Raw genomic sequence first — 9,294 nt, forward strand, 5'->3', positions numbered from 1 at the left:
ACTCAACTCTGCTTCCCTCTCTCAGACTATAAGTCTGCTTCCATACTTTCCCACTGTAAATCCATAATGTAGTAAGCAATAATCATGCCACTGTATGGATGTTAAGTTGTCTTGAAATCTCTTCTGCAAAACAATGTAGTCCTTTACTTTTGAATTTATGCTTATTCAGTGTTTTAGTGTACAGGTAAAGGTTTCTTTGTAATGGTTGGTTTTAATGTCACCTTGTCACAGTGTAGAATCGCCTCCATAAGGAGCCCCAACTGAGGAACTAGCTCACTTGGTGTAGGAAGGTGGGTCCCCTTCAAATAGCCAACCAGATAGCAAAGGGGTTGCAGAAGGAAGTGTGTCTTGCTGCTGTTTGCTCACTTGACCTTCCCTATTGCTGGCCAAGTGACTTGTTCTTGCTTTGGTCCTGCTGCTTATTCCTTTGCTGAAAGCACATTCAGCATTTCCAAGCTTCTTATCCTGGATTATCAACCAGTGGCTCTCCAGAAGCTTCTGGGCTCTAGCACCAGACTGGGACTGAGACACTGTAACTCCTGGTCACCATCCCCTAGTGAGAGAGCTATTCTGGAACTATTCTGACTGTTGAGTTGCCCAGCTTCAAGAACTGACTGCTGTTTTCTTGGCAACTGAGATGTTGCTTGGCTATCATTACTATTTAAAAGCTTACTTAATAAATTCTCCTATGTATATTCATCTAGATTTGGATATATGTATATATCTTGATCCTATTCCTCTAGAGAGCCTGAATGATATACCATGATGAGCCCCTATCAGAATCTGTGCCCTTCTCACTCCCTGCATTTCAATTGGCATTGCAATCTTTTGGACCCCCACCAGATGGCCCATAATCTCTGCTTCCCTATCTTAGCAACATTCTAGGGCCTGTCTAGACCACAAATCCAAACTCCTCAACATTAATTCCACAAACCAATGAACCATGTTCACTACAGCAGCATCTTCTTGCAATAACAATTTTGTATATAATTACTTTTCTCCCCACTGGGACTAGAAACAACTGAAGGAGGCCAGGTATTGTGCTGTACATTAGGAGACAATGGGATGTTATTGTAGAGATCCAGAGCAGGAGTAGCTCTTAACTGTAGAGCAGAAGGATGCTCACATTGGGGTGGACAAGGAAACAGATGGGAATCTTGGTATTCATCTGGCTTTCTCCATTTCTGCTTCTCTTGGGCCCATAATGGGATGATGCTACATATTTAAATGTGGATCCTCTCTTCAGTCACCCATCTTTGGAAACCCCCAAAGGCACATAAAGATGTGTCTCCTGGATGACTCTGAATCTATTCCTTGGCAATGAAAATAGTCAAAGGTATTTGGGAAACACATGTGTTCACGATAGACCACTGTGATATAGTACAGAGCTTATGAGAGGGGAATACCAAAAGATAAGTTTGGAATATTAAGTTATGGCCAAATTGGACAGGGACTTAAATACTGGATTTTAAATGCAAAGAACTGAAGTAACTGAGAAGTACAGAGGCTAAGTTGACACTTGAAAATATTCAACTCCAGTTAGTGTAGCTTGGCAGTCAGTGTTTGTCTAACAACTTCAAGGGCCTAAGTTTGTTCTCCATCATTGTAAAAGAAAAAAAAAATGGTTTTAAGAGTTTAAATTTTTTAAAAAATATTTTGTATGAATATATGGACAGCAGAGAATCTGGAGGAGGGATGAGTTAGTTCAGCATGAAGCCTAAGATCAAGGTGTTTGCAAGAGCTCTGGAGGACTGGCAGAGGGAGATGGGCAATATCAACGAGAGTGGCAAAGGAAACAGTGAAATGAAGTACTGTGTGCACTTCTCTTTAACCATGACTTTTAGGATCAGCGAAAAATGAAAAAGAAATACAATAACAAGTCATTCTCTGTCCAAAATTCCATTCTTAAATCCTTTGAAAAACCTACTCCCAAGTAAAGACAGAATTCTCCTTTCAGAAACAATAATAGCAAAATCTCTTGAGATCTTGAAATAAGATGAGTGGGCACACTTTAAACTTGCATATCTAGTGGCAGGTTGAAGTTTCTACAAACAGCAGCTTATCTGTGTTTTCCTTCAGTGCTAAGAACCAGAGGTCCCTGGTAGGATAGCCAGGAGTGTAGTGATGGGCACCGTCTTCAGATATGTCAAGGTTTTTGTGATTCTTACGGAGTGATGTCATAATATCAGAGTGTGGGGCACACAGTCGGGTCTAAACAACTGCATTCTTTTGGTATTTGTGACTTTTCTTGCAGTTGTCAAAATTCAGCATCTTCAAGGACAAGGGCTTTGGGAAACTGAATAAATGTTCTCAAGCCAGTGGGAAAACTTCATTTCCGATCTTAGAAGCTTATGCTTTTATCTAGTACGGTAGGATAGGTTAATTTCCACTGCGATTTTCATGAACACTGGTTTGTGAATTGCTTCTAAATGAATTCCTTTTTAATGACTTCTCCTGTGCTCTGAAGGAGCCATGACTCCAGCTGTGGGATAGTTCCTAATTAGCCTTTGAAAGGTTATTATATCTTGGAACCATGAAAAGTTCAGCTCTTCCTGAACAGCTTGCTTTCAGACAATGGCTCATCTGTAGGCTTATGTGTGCTTGTTTGCTTTGTTTTTAAATTGCTTAACATTTCCTGAAGAAAGAGTACATGACAGTTATCTTACATAGAATAACGGAAGCCAGTTTTCTCTTACCATGTGAGCTCTCTTACCCACCCCACCCTTGACACAGAGCTTTTACCTGCTTGGCTCTCAGTTGTAGATTTCAGACTCTGTCCTCCAGCTCTTGGCTCCCTTTTCTTTCCATTCATGCACATGACTTGCTTTGATCAGACCTACTTGCCTTTCTGTTCCATCCAGTTCCTCCTAGATCTGCTCATCACTGCCACCATTTCCTTTCACATTCATGTTTTCTCTCTCTCTCTTTTTTAATTTATTGAGTCCGTTTAGTGTTGCATGTATGTGCAAGAGTGTAGGACCATCTACTAGAACATGTGTAGACTTTTGGGGGCCATGTCACTGAAGTACATTCATGCTCCCTCTTCCAACAGCCTTTGGCAGTAGCTCTATAGTAGTGATAAACTTAATAATGGGTTTGTGGGCCCCTTTCTCTCTCTGTTTTCACTTTCTTTTCTTCCCTCCCTCCCTCCCTCCCTCCCTCCCTCCCTCCCTCCCTCCCTCCCTCCCTCCCTTCCTTCCTTCCTTCCTTGCTTCCTTCCTTCCTTCTGAAAAAGTATAACGTAAAAACAAAATTCTAGGCCTTTAGGCCCAGGCTTGAGAATGTGACATTTGTGACTCAATGCTCCAAGGCATGCTAATCATAAAACAGATAGTGACATTCCTCCACCCACTCGCTTCCTGGGTTCAGGGAGTGTTCCTTCAAAGAAAGTCACCCTGACCCACCCTGACCATTGCTGGCGTCCGTGATGCAAAGGTGCTATTGTTAGAGGCTCCTAGAAAATTGTCTTGACTTTCCACTTCCTCATGACTCTTAACTGGTATTTTTGGTATTTTCCAACAATGCCCTCCCCACCTCTTTGAGTTGTGGTTTCTTCCTTTAAATACCTCCTTACCCAGCTACTCGGGGCACCCACAGTCCTCTACCCTGCGTAGTGTATGACTGTGGGCCCGAGAGCACTTTTGAAATAAAAGTCCTCTTGCAGTTTGCAGCAAGACCGTTTCTCGTGAGTGATTTGGGGTGTTGCCTCTCCTGAGTCAGATCGTGGGGGAGTCCTCACGTTGTGGGTCTTTCACTTCCCCGCTCCTTCCTTCCTTCCTTCCTGTTTGTTTTTCCTTCTTTTTAAAAATAAGTTCTCTCTCTATATTTTCCTTAAGGTATTATTGAATCTTGGCCTAAAAGCACTTGTAGACTTGCCTGTAGTCTTTGTTTACAAAGACAGAAGTCACTTAAACTCCCTGATAAGCTTAGTGTTCTGAAGTCATTTACAGCAGGAAAGCCTGGGCCCGTTTGCCAAATCCACCTTCTGTGAAGACAAAAGCAATGATGGATTTTTTTTTTTATTTGATTTTTTTTTTTTTTTTTTTACGTGACTGAAGTTCTCTGGTAGAAATATAACTAGCAGTTCTCATTGCCTCCCTGGCAGGACTTTGAAAGCATGACTCAGAAGGGTTGACTCCCTGAAGAAAGGGTGAGGAGTGAGACAACCATCTGTCCCTTAAGAATTCTGTTCTCTTGGTATTAACAAGCATTAGTCTGACATCTAGCAATAACATAAAACCATAACACACAAATTCCAGACTGATGTAGACTTGGACACTCTAGTTGACTCATGATAGTAAAGCACCACAGATAATGGGTTTGGTGAAAAATTCTGATTTTAATCAACAGGGAGATTCAATTTGGCCAACATTCATGGCTGGTTGAGTGGAAGTAATGAAAATCACATTCCCTAATTTTCTCCAAGAATTGTATTTAAAACAACATTAAAAAAGATTGCTGTGTGTTTATATTATTAGTTTGATTCATCAACAGAGAAATACTGTGTTGAGAGAGAAAATTCTTTTTTTTTTTTTTAAAGATTTATTTATTTATTATATGTAAGTACACTGTAGCTGTCTTCAGACACTCCAGAAGAGGGCGCCAGATCTCATTATGGCTGGTTGTGAGCCACCATGTGGTTGCTGGGATTTGAACTCTGGACCTTCGGAAGAGCAGTCGGGTGCTCTTACCCACTGAGCCATCTCACCAGCTCCCGAGAGAGAAAATTCTTAAAAATATGTTACTTAGCTTATTTTCCCCATCCTACATGTCAAAAAGTAATCATAATAAGAATCCTAGGATTCATTAGTTTGGGATATATTCATTGTTGTACTAGTGTTCTAATAAAATAACTATCTAAAGTAACAACAAAAAAAATTAAAAACAGACTGAAGAGGGAATTAAGGTGATTAACAAGCTAACCTTAAAGTAGAAAGATTGTCTGGGAATTCTCATGTAATCCAAAGGGCACTGAAGTAGAGAAGTACAGTATAGCCTGGAGGAACTCAGCCATTGCTGGCGTCCATGAGGAAAGAGGCTCTGAGTCACGATCATGAAGCCTGTGCCAGCTGCAAAGGCAAAGAACAAAAACCAGGAAAGAAAAGAAAAGAAAAGAAAAAAAAAGCCTCCCAAATATGCTGCCTTGCAAATAGCTTGACATTAGTACTGTCAGACTTTGCTTCAGACTCCTGACCTTCAGAACTCTAAAATAGCAGTTTGTATTTGTATTTGTTTGTTTTCTGCAACCAAGTATCTGATACAAAGGGGCTGTGTAAATTTTGATTGATTGATTGATTTTTTACTTGTTTATTGGTTTCTTGTGAATTTTACATCGTGTACCCCAATCCCACTCAGCTCCTCCTTCCCGCTTACTACCCTCTATCCTTGCAACCTCCCCACAACAGAGAAAAAATAAATCTCTTTGTGGAAGCTGTAGTGTGTCACACTGTGTCCTACCATATACCCTTTTGACCACACTTCTTTGCTTGTAAATGTTCATTGCAATAACTTGTTGTGGTACCAGGCCTCTGGGTACTCCTATCAATACTGGAACCTTACAGGGACTCCTCTCAGAAAGCCTGTCACTGCCCTGTGTCATGGAGATCCGTTGGTTTTATATCTGTAGGACCAGCCCCTCATGCACTCTAGCAGTTCATCAGTGGTGTAGATGTTGGTAGGGGTGAGCCAATTCAAAGCCTGGTTTCTGGGCCTGAGAGGTATCAGACCCACTGACCACCTCTCCTGCTTTCCTACTCTCTGGGCCATCTCACCAGCAACCACCCTACCACCCCACCCCCTGCAACCAGGGCCAATTCTATCCTGCTGCCTAGGCAAGATGTAGGACCTCCTTTCCTGAGTGTTACCAGCTGTGATAACCTCCAGGCCAGCTCTCCTACCTGCTTTAGGTAGCAAAGGGATCTCTCTGTCTCTCTCTTGCTCATGTCACTGCTATGGAGGCAAGTGGCTGTGCCAGCTCTCCCATACTCATGCCCTCTGGGCTGGCTTGCCCATGCCTCAGCCAGGAGAGGCAGCTCTACTGTGCTGCCCAGGCTAATGCAGGACCCGCTCTCTAGAGTGTTGTAGCTAGTGATGGGCAAAGCTAGCTCTCCTGCCCTCATGACCCCAGGGCCAGGTCTGGTGCCTGCCTCAGGAGGTGACTCATGAGGAGGATAAAGATTATTTCTCTCTTGTCCACACCACTGCATAGGAGACAAGTGGTAGGGCCAGCTCTCCTGTGTTATCCTATGGGGGAGGGGGTGCTTACCCATAACTCTCATGATGTGAGGGGGCTGCTCTCCTGAGTATGAGAGCTCGCTAGGGGCTGGGTCAGCTCTCCAGTTTTCAAGCCTCTAAGGCCAGCTCTCCCATAGTGCCCAGGGCAGGAGTGGGGCCAGTTCTGCACAGTCCTCAGGCATCGACGTGTCCCAGAGACATGCCTGCCTGATCTTTGGTGGTAATAGACCCAGAAGTGGCCTTCAGTGGCATCAGAGGCCAGGACCCCCTTATGATATGAGGGACATTACCAGCTACTCACATCAGGCTGTTCCTCAAGTCTCCAGTTCTGCCTCTCTTCATTGTGTGCACAGACCAGGAGTTCTCAGGCATGGTCTGCCCCCTCAGATCTGCATGGCACCAGGCTAGTGATCATCTCCGGTTAGCTCCCTTCCCAGGGCCCCATGGGACCAGTCTGGTGGTTGTCTTGGGCTCTGTTTTCTCAAGGCCTACTGGAGTGGCCCCATGTGAGGGTCATTTGTCCTGGTCTTACTCCCACCCAGGATGAGTGATACCAGATAGAGTTCTAGTCTCCAGCTTGGGGTTGTTGGGGAGCCTGTTCTGGCCTGCAGGTGTCAGAATGGTGATTGTCTCAGACTAGCTCCCTGTCTCAGCCCCCTGGACCAGGATTGATGTTGATGGTCATCACCCCCCACACCCCAGGATATTTAGGCTACTAATCAATTAGATGTTCATAGATCTGAATACTGAGTGTAGACATAACCTCTCTCCTCTCTGCCACCTACTGACACACATGTGACATGACAGCCTTACCTGCAATGTCTCTAGGAACAGCTGATTTACAGTTTTAAGAGGTAGGGGCAGAAGGTAGCAGGAGTATGGAGCACCTGGTCTCATTTTGTCAGGAGGCAGAGAACAGAGAGAAGGAAGACCACTCTCTAAAAATTCAAGTCCCGACCCCGGTGACTTGCTTTCTCCCATGAGGCTCTACTTTCTAAAGGTCTTTAATTTTCTAAAATAGGTAGGTTGCAAGAGTTCAAACTCTAGCTAGAGAAAGTACCCAAGGAGCTAAAGGGATCTGCAACCCTATAGTTGGAACAACATGATGAACTAACCAGTACCCCGGAGCTCTTGTCTCTAGCTGCATATGTATCGAAAGATGGCCTAGTTGGCCATCAATGGAAAGAGAGGCCCATTGGACTTGCAAACTTTATATGCCCCAATATAGGGGAATGCCAGGGCCAAAAGAATGGGAATGGGTGGGTAGGGAAGTGGGGGGCGCTATGGGGGACTTTTGGGATAGCATTGGAAATGTAATTGAGGAAAATATGTAATAAAAATATTAAAAATTAAAAAAAAAGAGTTCAAACTCATAAGTCTATCTGTACTTTTCCATTCGAACCACAAGACAATTTGGGCTTTTTTTTTTTTTTTTGAATTAAAGGGTTTATTTCTGTTGTTTGTTTTCAAAAGTATCTTTCTTTTTTTTTTTTTTTTCCTTTAAAAACATGAATCGGTTTATTTAATACATAGATCAGGGTATAGTTTGTTGTATTAAAAACAACAGTTTCAACAAAAACTTAAAACACTGAAAGGACAATTTGGGCTTTTATGCAAAACAAAACAAAACAAAACAAAAAAACAAAACGTAAAGATAAGAACCTTTGGAGGACATTTATTTTACAGTTAAAGTACCACATAGAACCTACTGTTTAAACTCACTATAGTAATTTGCTATTTTGTGATGTGTTTTTTTTTAATATACCAAATTTAGTCAATCTCTAAGATTTATATTATGGTTATATTAAATTTGGTACTTGTATATGTCTCTCTTTACCTATCTACAGATAGATTAAAAGCAATCTCTACTTCAACTCTTGTTTGAAATAAAACAATATACAAGGAAAATAATTTGAAATACTTACTGTGACAAGAAAATTCGTAAAATAAATTCATAAATTCATAAAATTCATATAAATGAGTAGTAAAGATTTTCCAGTGACCACCCCCCCAAAAAAAAACCCAGAAAAATAACCGATTAAGCATCTTTCAAAGCAATTTCCAACTTCTGGAAAACAGAAATTTGAAGTGTGCTGATGATGAATGGGTGGAGTAATATACACTCTGAGATGTCTAGTGAGGGGGCAGCTGCCAGCTCACCAAGATGAAACTCTGTGTAACCCTTGATTCAGATTCAACTGCCTGGCAACATGAGTGAACTACAATCAGAAGTACTAAACACCTATATATGCTTCTGTATGAGCAAATGTACCTGTGGGTCTTTGCTTATCATTGTCTCTGTTTACAGGTCTCAAGGAAATAGCATTCTTCAAGACAGAGCATCTGTGGCCATTTCTGCTTAGTAAAAAGCCAAAACTGATTCTCTGAAACCCACTAAGGGTTTCTGGTAGAGATGTTAACATTTCTGAGAAAAATCTTTCTCATTTGAGAGTTTGGACAGATTTGTAGCTTCACAGATGGTTCTCTGTTGGCTCACGATAGGGTGTGTTGTACAAGTGAACAGACACCGAATTCCTCACTAATTTCCTAGTTTAAACAGGAGCCTGTCCCCCCCCCCTATAAAATGATCTAATCAGAAAAGAAATCAAGATTCCAAATATCAGAGAATATGATCAGTGGTACTGTGTCATTTGTTTTAAACAAAATTAGATAGTGATTGGTAACAACCATTGTGTGAATATTAACAAAACAAAGAAGAGTCTTCAGGGTTAAAGGTTGTAGTTTTTAAAATCCATATCTGCATAGTGCCATGAACTTTCACAATAACACCCCAAAATTATAACCCTACATACTTCAAAGGGAAAAAATATCAATTCACCAAATTACCTTTCCCAACCCCCCCCCAACAATGATACTAACAAATAAAAATAATGGTGGCATAGCAAATAAAAAATTATGTCATAGTTATTTCCAATGTAGAAAATTTTTATCCTACAAATCATCAGTTTAGTGTAAGCTTAGATGGCACACATTCACTGTGTATAAGTTCTCAAGGATTTGTCAAATAATGGAAAGAAGGAACCAGGAGACAACAAGAAA

The 9,294-nt window shown here is 41.7% G+C and overlaps 1 non-coding gene across 1 annotated transcript; it reads right to left on the bottom strand.

Moving 5' to 3' along the window:
* Nucleotides 1–6,937: 6,937 nt before the first annotated feature.
* On the bottom strand, nucleotides 6,938–7,069 carry LOC115029470 (small nucleolar RNA SNORA17). The gene has a single exon (XR_003835045.1). It is a non-coding gene; the product is annotated as a small nucleolar RNA SNORA17 (small nucleolar RNA).
* Between the last annotated feature and the right edge of the window lie 2,225 nt (nucleotides 7,070–9,294).

This window comes from Mus caroli, unplaced genomic scaffold, assembly GCF_978045245.1.
Source record: "Mus caroli unplaced genomic scaffold, Mus_caroli_1 scaffold_16, whole genome shotgun sequence".
NCBI lineage: Eukaryota > Metazoa > Chordata > Mammalia > Rodentia > Muridae > Mus > Mus caroli.